At 38.8% G+C, this 14,996-nt stretch overlaps 1 protein-coding gene across 2 annotated transcripts in view; it reads right to left on the bottom strand.

Annotated features, from left to right (window-relative positions):
• The window catches only part of slc16a1a (solute carrier family 16 member 1a), a 38,296-nt gene extending 25,965 nt beyond the window's left edge, over positions 1-12,331 (bottom strand). Inside the window, exons 1-2 of one of the 2 annotated variants that reach the window (XM_041778654.1) lie at positions 12,223-12,331; positions 4,247-4,396 (exon numbers count right to left, since the gene is read on the bottom strand). The gene's annotated coding sequence lies outside the window, so the exon portion shown is untranslated. Of the gene's footprint in view, positions 1-2,321; positions 2,354-4,246; positions 4,397-12,222 lie in introns of those variants that run through there. The other variant, XM_041778655.1, reaches the window with a different exon arrangement.
• Positions 12,332-14,996: the final 2,665 nt, after the last annotated feature.

Genomic DNA, 14,996 nt, shown 5'->3' with positions numbered 1-14,996 from the left:
CTTAGTATTTAAAATAAAATCATGAAATATAAAGCTGTAGTATCTGCTCTAGGGTGTCATAGGTGTGTTGGTTGAATGTGTTTACGCCATAAAAACTCAGGAGAAAGACAATCCTCTCTCAAATAAAAAAAAAACTGTGTACAGTGTTAGTTCAGGCAGTTTATAACTCGTGAATCGTGGGTTTTTTGACAAGGTGATCCTGACTGAAATGCTTTAACTTGAATGGAGGACTAATCTGTCTGCTTTACTGGACCTGCCAGCTCAATCTTCAAGCCACCAGAGCCATAGTCACGCTCATGTCATCAAGGCAGATAGTTTAATGCTACAAAGTGAGAGTTTCATTTTCTCATCCTGCATTTGAAGACTTCAGGCTTCCTCATGTTTCATTTTTGATGTATGATCTGAACTTGTATAGATCTCTAAAACAAAAGTCTTCCATGAAAATGACAAGCAGAAAGTTTTATTGTGACAAATTTGGTGAAAATAGATTGTGTTTATCATTCGACACTTCAACATGAACTTTTACCTTGTAATGCTAGCTGAGAGCAGGGACTAACAGCCTTTGAGAGAGACACACAGCCTCAGCCTGTCCTTTTAATCATCTAGGATCAAAGACAGGCAAGTTATCAGTTAAAACACATCTTCAACAGATGTTAGTTCCTGAACTTGGCTCAGCTGACTCTAGAGATTTAAATTTCTTGTCTTCTGTTTCAAACCACACTGTTACAACACTTCTAATAACCTGCTGCCACTGTGGCTGAAAGACTGTGCTAACTCACCCCACACTGAACGATAACACAACATTTGGCTGGTGGCTAATTTCCAGTAAAGTCATACACAGGCAAACAATGGACTGCATTAAATTACTGCGTTAGATATTAGTCGAAGTCAATATTATTTTAACAAATGCAAGCTCATTGAACCTCTAGGTCAGAGTGTCAAACTCAATCACAGCAGGGGCCGGATTTTGGATTCAGAACTAACCTAGGGGCCTAACAGGGTCACCTTTTTATCCATAAACTGTCAACCTTGTTTCACCGGTAATAAAATATGAAAAAAAAAAAAAACCTTAGCACTGATGATAAATGATTTGACATTTAAAAAGATAAAAAGATAAGTTTAAAGGCTCACAATCTGAGAAAAGTAAATTTATTAGTTCAAAAAGATCAAAACATGAAAGGTATATTGAAATATAATGTTTTTTTATTGGCATATATATTGGAAGGAAGTCAAAACCATGAGTTTAAAAGGTCAAAATTGGAAATAAAATTTGTAGTTATGCAATATAAGTCAAAATATGATTCAGAATTTTAAATTGTGAATCTAAAATGTCAAACTATGGGAATATGAAGTCAAAGTCTGGAGTTGAAAATATGAGGTAAAATACAAAATAATTAGTTAAAAAGGTCAAAATATCACAGAAGAACTAGAATAATGAATGTTAAAGCTCAGAATATTATATGAGAAGTCAAAATTATGAGTTGAAATGCTCAAAGTATGAAATAAAAAGTCAAAATCCTAAGTTTGAGTCCTGATTTTAAGATGCTAAATTGAAAATATCAAATTAAAACAAATTAATTTCTTTTCCCACATTCCTAACTTCTTATGTAATTATTTTTACTCCTTACTTTTTCAGATTTAATGACTTAACAAGGATTTCTTAAATCATCAAGGATAAGTTTACATTTTTATACTTGAGGAAATCTGCAGACCTCAGACTGATGGGCCAGTTATGACAGAAATATGAGATCATCTTGGGGGCCGGATTTAACTGTTCCATGGGCCGGATTTGGCCCCCGGGCCTTGAGTTTGACACCTGTGCTTTAGGTGGTGTGCACATTTAAACACATGGATCCAGAAGTCAGATTAACCATTTATTTATGAGGGCAGAGCACATGAGTGGATGGATTGATGAATGGATTTAGGGATGAACGGATGAAAGGATGATTTTCTGTTCAAAAAACAGATAATAAATCAATACATTGCCACTCACATTTCAGTATTAAATTAAAGCCAACAGGAATTAACTTACATTAATTTATGCATCCATTAGATACATAAGGAGTGAGGAATTTCTCCAACTTCCTGTTACACAAACATAAATTAGCACACTATGAAAATAGTGAAGCTTAGATAGGACATTTACTCACTGATTTGGGTCTCTTAAAGTAGACAAACAATTCTAGGACACTATTCTTCTTTTTGGTTTCATTGGCCATAAATAAACTTCTACCTCTGGTGAAAGTGCTAAACACAATTAAAGGATGCACTTATTTGACAAATCGAGGTCAAAACTTGAATCATTCCTCAAACAAACTTACTTAGGTGCAGTGGCAGCATGGACCAAGCAGGCTCAAGGACAAAGGGAGACAATGACCACACCCATCTCTTATATAACCTCCTGAGACTCCTCCTCCCTGCTCTGCCATGATTGTCTCAGTGTATTTGAGGATTTCAGATTTTTAACAGTGGCATTAGTGGGTTTGGGATAACGGCACAGAGCCCTACATTTTGCCCTGCCCCCCAAAAAAAATAAAGAACTGAAAATGGTCATTTGTTGAATTTGCAGCAATAGGAGGTCATATTTACTGAAATCAAATGCTATTTCAATCAAAAACATCTTAACAAGCCAAGTTAAATGTCAGCTCTTTGATATCACCTTCACAGTTCTTGCATCCATTGAATTTTTGAGTTTTTGGAGAGTTTCTGCTTAAATTTCTTTGCAAGATGTCAGAATAGCCTCCCAGAGCTGCGGTTTTGATGTACAGATCTCATAGATCTTTCGCTTGAGGATGCTCCAAAGGTTCTTGTTAGGGTTGAGGTCAGGGGAGGATGGGGGCCAAACCATGAATTTCTCTCCTTTATGCCCATAGCAGCCAATGACTCAGAGCTATTCTTTGCAGCATGAGATGGTGAATTGTCATGCATTAAAATCATTTTTGGTACGCAAGGCATGGTTCTTCTTTTTGTACCATAGAAGAAAGTGGTCAGTCAGAAACTCTATATACTTTACCGAGGTCATTTTCACACCTTCAAGGACCCTAAAGGGGCCTACTAGCTCTCTCCCTATGACTCCGGTCCAAAACATGACTCGGTCACCTCCTGGCCAGATCAGTACAGAGCAAGGGTTGACACAGCAAAGTGCCATGCCAGAATACTCTCCCATACCTGACCTGACCTGATGAATCCACCTAATACTTTGATTCATGACCAAATAATGATAAGCTGATAATATGGATAGTTGTGAATATGCTAAAGAGTATAGTTTTGTATGTGTTTCCCTGTGTATGAAATATGCTCCATAAATAAAGTTTGTCTTGATTTGAAAAAATCTTTCCTTTCAGCCTCTGCTGTACTTTGTGTTCAGTGCTAATTAGCATGTTTAAGCTTCCTAACATACTAAACAACATATAAAACCTTCTTAGTGTCACCATGCTGATACTGTCTTTGACAGCGTCTTAGCATGTAGCTCAATGAATCCACTGTGTTTAAACACAACATCCGCCAGACGCTTAGTCCTCACTCATTAGCTAAGAATAAGGAAAGCAGGATGCAGATGGAGTGACTAAGCAGTTAAAAACAGACTGATGAGCTCATTCACTTTACTTTAAAATCACTATCTGGTTGATGTTGGCACAACAGAGCCTGCAAGATCCACACATTTCCTTCAGCTTCCTCTCTGAATCTCTTTTTTTCTCTTCTTGTTAGCAAATGTGAGCTTGGGTTTATTCTGCAGCCTGCTGGTAGGAAACCTGTGCTTCAAATGACCTTATAGCATTGTCAGAGGGATTAAAATTGATTAGCCGAGCTACGTGAAACACAGCTCCTATAGAGTATAATAAGCTGCAGTAAAACAGCTATATGTACTCAATCAAAGTAGGACATTCTCAGTCAACACACAGCGCCAGTGTTCCTGCTTCATTACTGTGACTGATTTTCCAAGAGGCTGCTCTATTCACAAAAACAGAAAAAAAAATGTTCAGCTGAGCTGTGTACCCCAGCTCATCAAGTGTTCAGCGTGTGCCTCCTCTGTTTACTCACATATTATACGATAGATCCATTCTGCCATATAATAAGAGCATGAGGTGTCTCATAAACCTGGTTATTTGACAAAAAAAAACAACACCAGCAGCATAAGCAGGACGCAACTAAACATCACACCACCTCCAGAGTCGACTGCACTGGGTGTAAATGCACCATGGCACAAAGAATTGACACTCACGGGTCAGAAGTCAGAGGCAATTACCTTTTTGCCCAGGCAAGGTGGTACAGATGAAAGTGGAGTAAATCCCAGCTCCACGGACTGAGCGAGACAGGGGTCTTCATGAGGGTCAGGGCGAGGGCAGGATGATGCAAAAGCCAATTAACTCCACATATAATCCATTCCACATAGAAGCTGCAGAGACAAGACAGTTTTCACTCAGTGCAATGTTTACAAAGGCTCAAAACCCACATCCAGACTCACATAACCTCTTTGTGTGTTTCTCTCGGTACAGATAAGCTGTTGTTGGCACACATGTCCCACTCTGGAAGCAGGCCAGACACCAGCCTGAGAGTGACTGGAGGTCTCACCATCTTCTCTTCAACAGCGATGCATCATTCACTCAGGGAAGCTGTAAGAGGAACATCACTCTCTTAAATGGCTCACTAAAGGATATTATGCACTTATTAAAGCCTTGGACTTGAGGCATTACACTCATCACACCGTGATGTGAGGCACTTTTTGGATCCTAATGATAAAGCTCATTTCAGCTCTTGGGGACGGGGACTTGAGTCATATACAGAACTATAGGTGACAAAGCAACTCGTGCAGAAGTTGAGATATAATTTTCTGTATTTTTATGCCACCGTGCTGGCGATAGTCAGAGCTGGAGGTATTGTGTTTTTGGGTAATTTTGTGAAAAGGATATCCGGAGCATGTGGTGAGAGATTTTCTTAAAACTTTGCACAAATGTTAAGTCTACCTAAAATGATCAGTTTTGATGGTCAAAGCTCAAAGGTCAAGATAATTAGGACACATATGAACCCAACAGAGGGATATGAGTGCCTCTTCCTCCCAGCGCAGGCGGATATGATTGCATGCGACTCACAGGCGGAGTCTTTTTCCCCAAGCTGATAGTTGAAGGTAACCTTGTAAAGCAGATGGATATACCCGTTTCCGTGTTTCTCACTGGCGAATCCATCCTGCAAAGCTCCAGTCTGAACCGTTTGGGCCCGGTTAGAAAGTGACAGGACCAATCAGTGTTGAGGGGCAGTACTTTCAGGCTCGGCGGAGTCGTGACGTAAGCATGAGTCAAAAAAAGAAGTATACAACACAGCTGCGCTGAGCTGAGCAATGCATCTCTGCTTGACATACTTTGTTGTTGTGAGGCAGAATTTTAAACTGTGCTTTTAAGATCTAAAATCTGTTGGCCTTGAACATTTTTTGTCAAACATCTATGTATAACAGCTTGACTTTTGAAGCATTCTGTTAGAAGATCATCCTCTGCTACAAGACAAAAAAAGAAACACCTGAGTGTATTCATGCCTTTACACAGCTGAATCCTCCTAATTTGTAGCTAAACACAAAAGTCACTGTGCATTCCAACACAACCCACACAGAGGACTGTGCCAGCCTCTGAATCATTCACTGAGGTATTAAATCACATTACAAAGCCTTTTAGGGAGTCATTTATGCTTTGCAACATTTCGCAGCACATTTCAATGTTATCACACAGATTCTGTGACAAACATGGCACACAGTGATACACAACAGTGGGCGCCACAAAAGGTGAGAGGTGAAAGGATCGGAAACTACAAGTCAAGAGTTTTCTGATAAATACCTCGGTCACACGAGCTCTGGTTTGATCTTGTGCTTGTTTACAAGACCCCTCCTCTTTCACCAAAAACACACACACAAACACACAGAGCGTTTTCTCTGTCTTATAGAGCTCTTCAGCCCTCCTTTGTGTTGACAGATATCCGGCTACACAACACTTCCTGCCATAAAGGCCTTGAATTCAGCCCACTACAGGCTGTGCTGCATTAGTGCACGTGCACTCCTCTTCAGCTCTGCTGATTTAATCTTTATGAAATGTTTTTCTCCTAACTGAAAAAGTCTATTAGAACTCATATTTTTAAGGCATCTTTCTGCATAGGTTACTGGAATCATTTTATTAAAATAAAAATATCAATACTTTGATATAACTTTGAATAGATAGATGTAGAATCTACATTTTTCTGACATTGCTGCTCTAAAATACACATTTACATGATTGTAATCTGCTGTTTTTATGTTTGAGTATTTTTGCTGTCTTAGCCAGGACACTCGTGTCAAATAGATACCCATTCATTGACCACTTTATTAGGTACACCTGTTAAACTACTCATCTATTTGAACAGGTGTACCTAATAAAGTGGGCCGCAGTTTCTCAGTGGGTCCACGAGGTACTGTAGATGGGTCTAAAGTGGTTTTTAATATTATTTGTATCTTGAAATCACTTTTAAAATGGTCATAATGTAAGAAAGGATGCAGAGTGCCCCTACCCCCCAACACAAAGGTCAACACAAGCTCAGGATAAGCATTTCAATCAGTAAGTCCATCAACATTTGTTTGTATCGCCCCAATTCATAACCAAAATTATCTCAAGATCGTTTACAAAGAGGGCAGGTCTAGACTGTACTCTCTGAAGTAGCCTATGACCATAAAGACTATCACTAACCACTATGAGCTCAGCACTAGCTGAAAAACCTTCCCTTCAACTGGAAGGAATGTGAACACAGAGATCTTCGGTTTAAGGGCCAGGAGGGCGGTAAACTATAACAAAAAACTGATTGTGAGGATTTTTTTAAAACTGGATGAGAAAAATTAAGAACAAGGTTGTAAAACAAAATATGCTTCAGCCTTGGCTTAGGGTGGATTAAGAGAACCCCACCGCCTCAGCCATTGTCTCGTGGTATGAGTATTAATAGGACAAGGAGGAGTTTATTAATTTAAACTTACACATTCATCCTGGCCTCAGTTTACCAATCTGAACCAATATGATTTTCTGATATTAGATCATTTACTTATAAAAAATTTAGATGTAAGAAACCTGATATCAAGGAACCACATTTAATTGTTACGAATCACTACAAAGTTTTATCAATAGTTCAGAAATCAGTTAATGGAGTCGGTTCACAGATGCACCAAACACCCAAACAATAAAAAACAGTATTGTTTTATAGCTCTAATCAAGGCCGCCCATAAGGGGGGATAAAGGGGAGAGTTTTCTGGGGCAAACCCAAATGAGGGGCTCAAGGTGGGCAGCAAAACCATGGTCCCTTGTAAAGGTAGTCTGTGATAGCCATATTTTATTTTTAACCTGAATAGTGACATGAATTTGTTTATGCTGTAATAAAATACATTTATTTCGAAAACGTCAAACCCTAGATTTACCTTTTTTTGTAATTTTACAGTGTGAACAGGCACACTGATGTACGTACACACCAGGATGCAAGAAAATAAAGTAAAAAGAACTGAAATACCTTTAAGGGAAACATAATTGAATAATTACAAAAAATAAATAAAATAATTGATAGAATGGGTTAAAAGTGCCAAAAGTTTGCAGAAAAAAGTGTTACATAGTTGGAAAACTTAGTCAGAGTGTAAAAAATGGGTCATGTAGGGTGAAAAGGGTCAAAAGGGGGTAGAAAATGATGAAAAGCAAATAAAAAATGGGTCGTATGTGTCACAGAAGGGGCAAAATGTGGCACAAATGGGTAAAAAGAAACAATGGGTTACAAAAGAAAGAACATTGGTAAATAAGTGGCATAAATGGGTGGCCAGAGTAGTGGAAAATGGGGTTTAAAGTAACAAAATATGTGGAAAAAAAGTGGCACAACAGGCAACATTCTCTGGGTTTTCTGGGGCTCAGCCAATTCTGTAGACAAGCCTACCTCGAATAGTGGCTCTCAACGCACACACACAACCCAGACAAAACAATAATCATTGTGGCAACTTCAAACGAAACGTATCCATGTTGCATACGTAAAGGGAAACCTCAATTTCACTCACTTACCTCTTTAATCGAGAATAAATAAGGTTTGATGGATAAATGAATTAACAAAATCACACACCAATTAAGCTGCAAACATCCGACTACACTGCTCACTTTCTTATGAATTTATTACTGCCTTTGAAGACATTAAGGCTACTAGGAAAGAGTTTGAACAGTCATTAAGTATGCTCAAAGAGATAAATATTAGAAAAAATAATACTGGTACTTTACAAGTGCCGGATAAAAACAAACATATTGTGGTGGCTCATTAATTGTGCTTTTAACTCCACAGACTTTTTCCCAGCAACATTAATGTCTCTGGGGACTAAGCATTCACATAATGGTTCTCTGTTTATGAACTAATAATTATGGAGATTAATACTTTGAATTTGATGTTGGGTTGTATGAGAGTTTTGGCGGGCCCCAGAAAATATTAGGGCCCCTAACATACTTATGTTTGGGAAGACTGACCTAGTCAGCCAGTCACATGGCAGAAACCAATGAATTTAGGCATGCAATCAAGGTCAAGACAACCTATTGAAGGTCAGAATCTGGTTTTAAACTAAATGACATAGAGTGCTATGAACATGATAGCTCCACCTCTGACTTCTTCCCAGTTGATTCTGGACTGAGGAAGAGGTGCGTCTTAGCTCCTATGCTCTTCAGTACTTCTATGGACTGGATAATGGGACAGATAACAGGAGTGGCAGACTTTGGAGTGCCATTTTGCAGTGTTCAGATCCCTGATCTGGACTTTGCTGATGATGCTGTGATCCTTGCAGGCATTGTAGATGTCCTTGTGGGGGTGCCGGCTGGACTCCTTTATGGCAGCTTTTCTTTGGCGCATTTTTGTGTATTGTTGGAAAGATCGTGTGTCTAATGCTGACGTGCTCAGGAGAGTGGGGTTGGGGAAAGTCAGTTGTCTGATACGGGAATGGCAAGTGCATTTTTATGGGCACCTGGCACACTTTTCCAGACCTGATCCAGCTCATTGCATAACCGGGTACCCAGGACCTGGTGGGCTAGTCCTGATGCCAGGAGAGACCCAGTATGTCAAGAGGCGTAGCAGCTGGGAGGATACCTGAAGAGATGAGGCATGGGCCTGGCGCAGGCCTGGACCATGGCCATCAGGAGTCCAGAGTGGTACAGCACCAAGGCTGGCACTGTGGAGCGCTGAACCAGCATACGCTCCGATACCTGACCTGATCAACCATAGAATAATCAAAGTCACTAAATACATCTTTCTTCCCCATTCTGACACTTTGTTTGAACCTTAGCACATTTTCTTCACCATGTCTACATGCCTAAATGTATTGGTTGCTGCCATGAGATTGGCTGATTGGATATTTGCATTAAGAACAGCTGAAAAGGTGTACCTAATAAAGTGATTGGTTTGCATAATTGTACATTTTCAGTACCTGGCACAAAATGATGAATTAAAATGCTAAAAAGCAGTAAAAACAAACACATAAACTTCATTTTCCCTCTTAAATCTGAAACAAACTCTGCATATCTGTGTTCATTTTAATCTTTTCTTTGTTCACCGTCTTCTGCTGAGGTTATTGCTGTACTGTCTTCAATATTCTGTGTTCGTGCTTCAGTCTTATCTATAACTGATTTCCTGCAGCTCCAAAAACCCGACTTTCCTTTGGGGGTCATTACAGATTCATCTAATCTGAAAGAGAAAATCTAATCTTATCCTTACACATGTCCCACACAAAGCTGATAAAATTAAAAGTTGAGATGAGTTAGAACAAGTTTATCTCACGTCTTTCTTCTTCTTCTGCAGGGAACGCACGCACAGATCTGTGGCACATCAAACACTCAGCAGTGTAGGTTTCTGTGTAAACAGATAAAAAACCTATGGCGGGGCATGTTCCGTCTCAGCGGGGGTCCTATTGTTTGATGAAAAAGCCGTTTAGGAAACGATGTGAGGACCCCCACAACACATGGCCTATGGTGTAGATTGAACAAATGGGAAAAAAGCAACAAAGTTCCCTTTGAGTAGTGTTTCCTGCTCCTTTAAACTGCAGTGAAATTCAGCTTTTGTATCCGAACAATAACAAAAACACATTCCAGCTTCTGCATAAATCATTTTAAAGAGAGGGACTCAAACTTCTGACTATAACACTCTAAAGCATAAGTTGAACTTTTATGCATCAAAACTCATCAGTGTTTATAACCCTTTACTTTTTCACTGCACCTGCTTAGTGCCTTATATAACACAATGAACATACGAGACTTTTGAAACTAATTCACCAGATCACATGCCCCTGCTCTGGAGCACAAACTGCTCCCCTGATTTTTTGCACATATTTAAATGAGCCATGATAGAGTCGTTTGGAGGACAAATGGTATCATTTGCGAGGGAAAAATAGTAAAATAGAAACACTTTGGCTCCAAGTCTTCATTTATGTGCTTTAAATGATTAACAAACATTTTATACAAGGAAAGATGTTTACTGAGTAAAAAAAAAACATTTTCTTAGTTTGACTGTACAGAAGTTTTAAGTTAACATATATCACAACATTATATTTACCCAATTTTTCAGGGTAAATGAGTAAATTCCACCTGTTTTTCAGAAATAAACCTATTTATTTATCTCATAATCATAAACATTACTGACTTTCTTGTGAAAATGGGTTAATTTCAGTTGTTTTCTTGGTGTCCCAACTTATTTTGCTTGTTAGTTTTGTCTAACAAACCTGTTTTCCCATCATAATTGTAATTTAGGGCATGATCTTGAATAACAAATCATGTTGTTTTTTTGGGGTAAAATGGATGATTTTCTGGCAACCTAAAAAACAAAATAATAGGCTGGTTACACATTTTGCCAAATGATGACATGACATGCTGCCACATTAATGAGGCAGGTTAAAAATATTTGTGTTTCTGTGCTTTTGCAAATGAGGATATGAAATAAGTAATGAGCATGAAAATGAGGAGGAATAGTCTTTCTTATTATTCATTGGAAATTGGAGCAAATACAAACTCCAGTTAAAAAAAAAACAAAACAAAACAAGACAGTGATTTCCATTTTGCTACAACCTAAACTGTAAAAACTGTTATGCGCTCCAGGACAAAATACTGACGCCTTTTCCACACGTAGACGAAAACGATATATTTCTGTTTTGTTTTGAAAACATTTTCCTTAAACACAGGATCGTTTCAGGAAATTTCCTTGTTAGCATGGAACCACTACTGAAAACATCTGAAAACATTGTAGTATATATATGCCAAGCCTGTAAGTGACACTGTAATGTTGCCATGGAAATGCACCAAAAGAAAGAAGATTACTATGGAAAACTGCCCAAAACTTTCTCCTGGTTGTTCTCCACAACACCCATGTGGCGTGAGTGGGCTACGCTAAGTATGACGTACTGCTGACTGTTCACATGGAGACAAAATGGTAAACAACAAAAAACGTATGCGTATACTCCTGAATTCATCTCCATGTGGAAGGGGCCTGCGTATTGAAAATTTACAAGGACTGTTTAAATCCTGTCTGACTTCAATCTGCAGCTCCTTACTCACTCGTACAAGCTGTAGTGAATCCGCAACCTCAACAATCCAACAAGAAACAGAAAGAATTTAAATTCTTGAAAGTGTGTGAGGTTACTTCAGCAGTTTTATTGATAAAGTCCTACCAGAGGCTACGGTATGGTTTCCAAAAAACAATGTATTTTTTTTAAGTTCAGCCAAAAATGTATCAAATCTCTCAAAAAGCCAAATGGAAAACTGAGTCTATCAGATTTAACAGATTACATGTATAAGTAAATTCAATAACAGTAAAAATGGATTATTTGAAAGATTTTTAAATGATTTCATGGATGAAAAATTATGTAAAAATCAATTCAGAAGCATAAGCTAAAATATTGGTTCAAAACAAGTATATAGGTTGCAAAAATATAAAATGGTAAATGAGTAAAAGATATCAAACTGTGATCCAAAACCCTCGTGAGTTGAAACCCCAAAAGGTAGCTCCTTTTGTACTTCAGCACGGATCATAGAATCTGTTTATTCTGATCGGCTGATGGTTATGTTAGCACACAAAATAACAGTCAGGATCACAGAGACTTCTGTCTTTCGACAAAAAAAAAGTTTTAGTTTTTGGGTAGCACTTGTTAGCTTCTTTTCAACCGTCACTGGGTGAGGGCTTTCCTTTCCACCAAGGGTAGCTACAATCCATAACTGGTTTGCTCACCGACAACAGTTATCGCCGATTCTCCACAGAAGGTCTTCGAGGCAACAGGTTTGAGTCTGTAAGAGACCGATGATGGGCAAACTGAGGTCCTTTTAATAACTGGTTTCACTGACGAATCTTCATGGAAAGCCCTAAACTCTTTCAGATCAAATTTAGATCAAGTCCTCAAGTTTGCAGGAACTGAGAGTTCAATAGTTTATCCAAAAAGTCCCTTGTAGTTTCACCTCGACTCTTTTTCATTGAGCTACGCCATGTTTTGGACAAAGGCCTCGCACTTCTGTGAAGCTCTTCACACTTCTATCAGGAAGTTTGTGGTTTGGCCAGTGCTGCAGCAACCATGGCCTGTTTAATGACATGTATGCATACAAAACTACAGTAGAGAAACTGAATTATTGCTTAACTCACTGAGTGCCAGCCCTTTTATAAAAAGGAAAGTGGCTTGTGCCAGCATTTTTGGCCATTCTGAGTCATCTTTCAAGACCCACAGAATATTTTGTACAATGACTCTGAAAACACCAAATAGCTCAAATGAAAGAAACTCTCTATTTCATCATGGAAAAAAATGTTTGTTTTCACCTTGTTCTGTTCTTGATTTATCTTAAGCTGAATAGAGGCTAGTTTCACCAAAAAAAACACTTTTTTTCTAGAAAGCTGAGAAAAAGGCATTTTTGTGAAAGAGAGTCTGTCAAGCAGAACAGTGATTTGAATGTTATAATTTTGCCTTCAATGACATAAAAGACATCTGAAAATTGTATTACAGATTAGGGGTGACCTGGAATAGTCGGCAATTCGACGATTCAATTCGGAAGAATCTGATTCAACTATGAACCTCATAGTCGAATGTTGTTATGTAACCAATATCGTACCATTCTGACTACATGGGGCTGCTAAGCATGAGTTTCCGTTAGCTGGCATTTGCTGGTCATTGACCGGTAAAGAGGGCGGAAGTTCGGAAGATATAAATATAACCGGTCAAAATGTCCGACAGAAAACATGCATATGACCAGATAAGTAAATACTGAATACTTGCATATTATATTTTGTGTAACCTAGAAGATATATTGCGAGAATGCATTAATATAAACTAAATGTTGCCTAATCTTACTACACCCACTGTCCTGTGGTGCTGGGGTTGTTTATCTCCTCAGACGGCAAGCACATGGCTAATTATGTATGCAAGATGACGTCAAATCAAATCTATCTCTGTGCATGCTCAGTATTGCTGGGGACTATGCAGGGAAAGTGGGAAAGTTTGACCAGAGCTTTCTCGTAAAGCAGAATTTTAATCTAAGTGAGGTTTTCCTGGTTAACCAAAGGCTTAATATCATCAGCGTTATGGAGGGACTTTGTGTCATTGCTGTGAGTAATGAAGAGGCTGAAACAAAGGGAACTATATAGATGAGCGTCGTAAACATCGATGCAGCAGCAGAGAGAGAGCAATGCCGGTCATTTTGACCGGGGACAAAAAAGTCTAGCAGAAATGCTGTTCGACTATTAGTCGACTAAAGGCAAAATCTGATGAATCAGATTCGACTATGAAAATCCTTGGTCAAAGACACCTCTATTACAGATGTTATTTTATTGTAAAATAATTAAAAATGCTTCCAGTCACTGTCATGCCATTCACACCCTGGAACTGGACAGCCTCCACGTGACCCCCCGATACGCCCACGTCCTCTCCTGCTTGCGTGTCCCCTGACACTGCTTGTAAATTTTAGAAGTAATATAATATATAATATGTTTTATATATATAATATATAATCTATAATATAGAATTTTTTTGTTGTTCTTACCTCTTTTTCTGCCAACAGATGGTGTTGTAGAACCGCATGGGGCTTGCTCTTCTCTCAAGTCTGTTTCTGAAATCACAGGAGCATAAGTGATGGTTTCATCTGACAAATTTGGCTGAATAATCAGTGGGTTCCTAAGGTTAACTTACCTCCATCGCTCTGGGACGGAGAACAAGATCCACTCCACTCACTCGGTAGCCATTCCTCAGAGACTGGGTCAGAAAAGTCAGTCTCTGGCGCACCAGTAGTCGAGTGGTTAAGGCGCATGCCATATATGCAGGCGACCCTGGTTCGAATCTGGCACTATTTCCTGCATGTCTCTCCCCTGTTTCCAACTCTATCCACTGTCCTATCAAAATAAAGGCCAAAAATAAATCTTTAAAAAAAAAAAAAAAAAGAACAAGAAAAGTCAGTCTCTGAAGTGTCGTCGCTGTATGCATCAAGTTGGTGAGTGGATGCCTTTTTTCTCCGATGGGGGAGACCTCGCGGCATTCTTTAGCCTCTTGGCTGGCAAAGGCAGATTGGACCACACTTATCCCTGGATTCGCTGTCGTTCAGTTCAGTGTCGGTTTCAGTGAGTAAGCAATTTCTCAGGCAAAAGTTTAAAGTTTCTTCCAGTGTCTATTTTAGAACTTTTAGCTTAGATTACCTCCATAAGGATTGCTCTGCTCTTTGACCCCAAGGGTCTGCACTTTGTGCTCTTATCTCTGTGGCTTTGATCTACAGTCTCTTCAGTGTTCCAACTACGTATCCCAGTAGCCCCAAAATTACTCACAGGGAGCGTGAGAACACCCCCTTGTGCCAGCTGCCGAAAAAACACTTGGATGTATATATACATCAATGGCACTCAGTGAGTTAAGAAATAAATGGAAACATTTGTCTTGTTAAACCCAACTTTGGTTAAATGTTCAAAAGTTTAAAGAGAATCACTGAATTAGTGAAAATTAAACTTAGAGTTACACTATTTTTTATATTAAATAATAG

The sequence above is a fragment of the Cheilinus undulatus genome, linkage group 3 (assembly GCF_018320785.1).
Source record: "Cheilinus undulatus linkage group 3, ASM1832078v1, whole genome shotgun sequence".
Taxonomy (NCBI): domain Eukaryota; kingdom Metazoa; phylum Chordata; class Actinopteri; order Labriformes; family Labridae; genus Cheilinus; species Cheilinus undulatus.
This window is presented reverse-complemented; position numbering and strand designations above follow the sequence as displayed.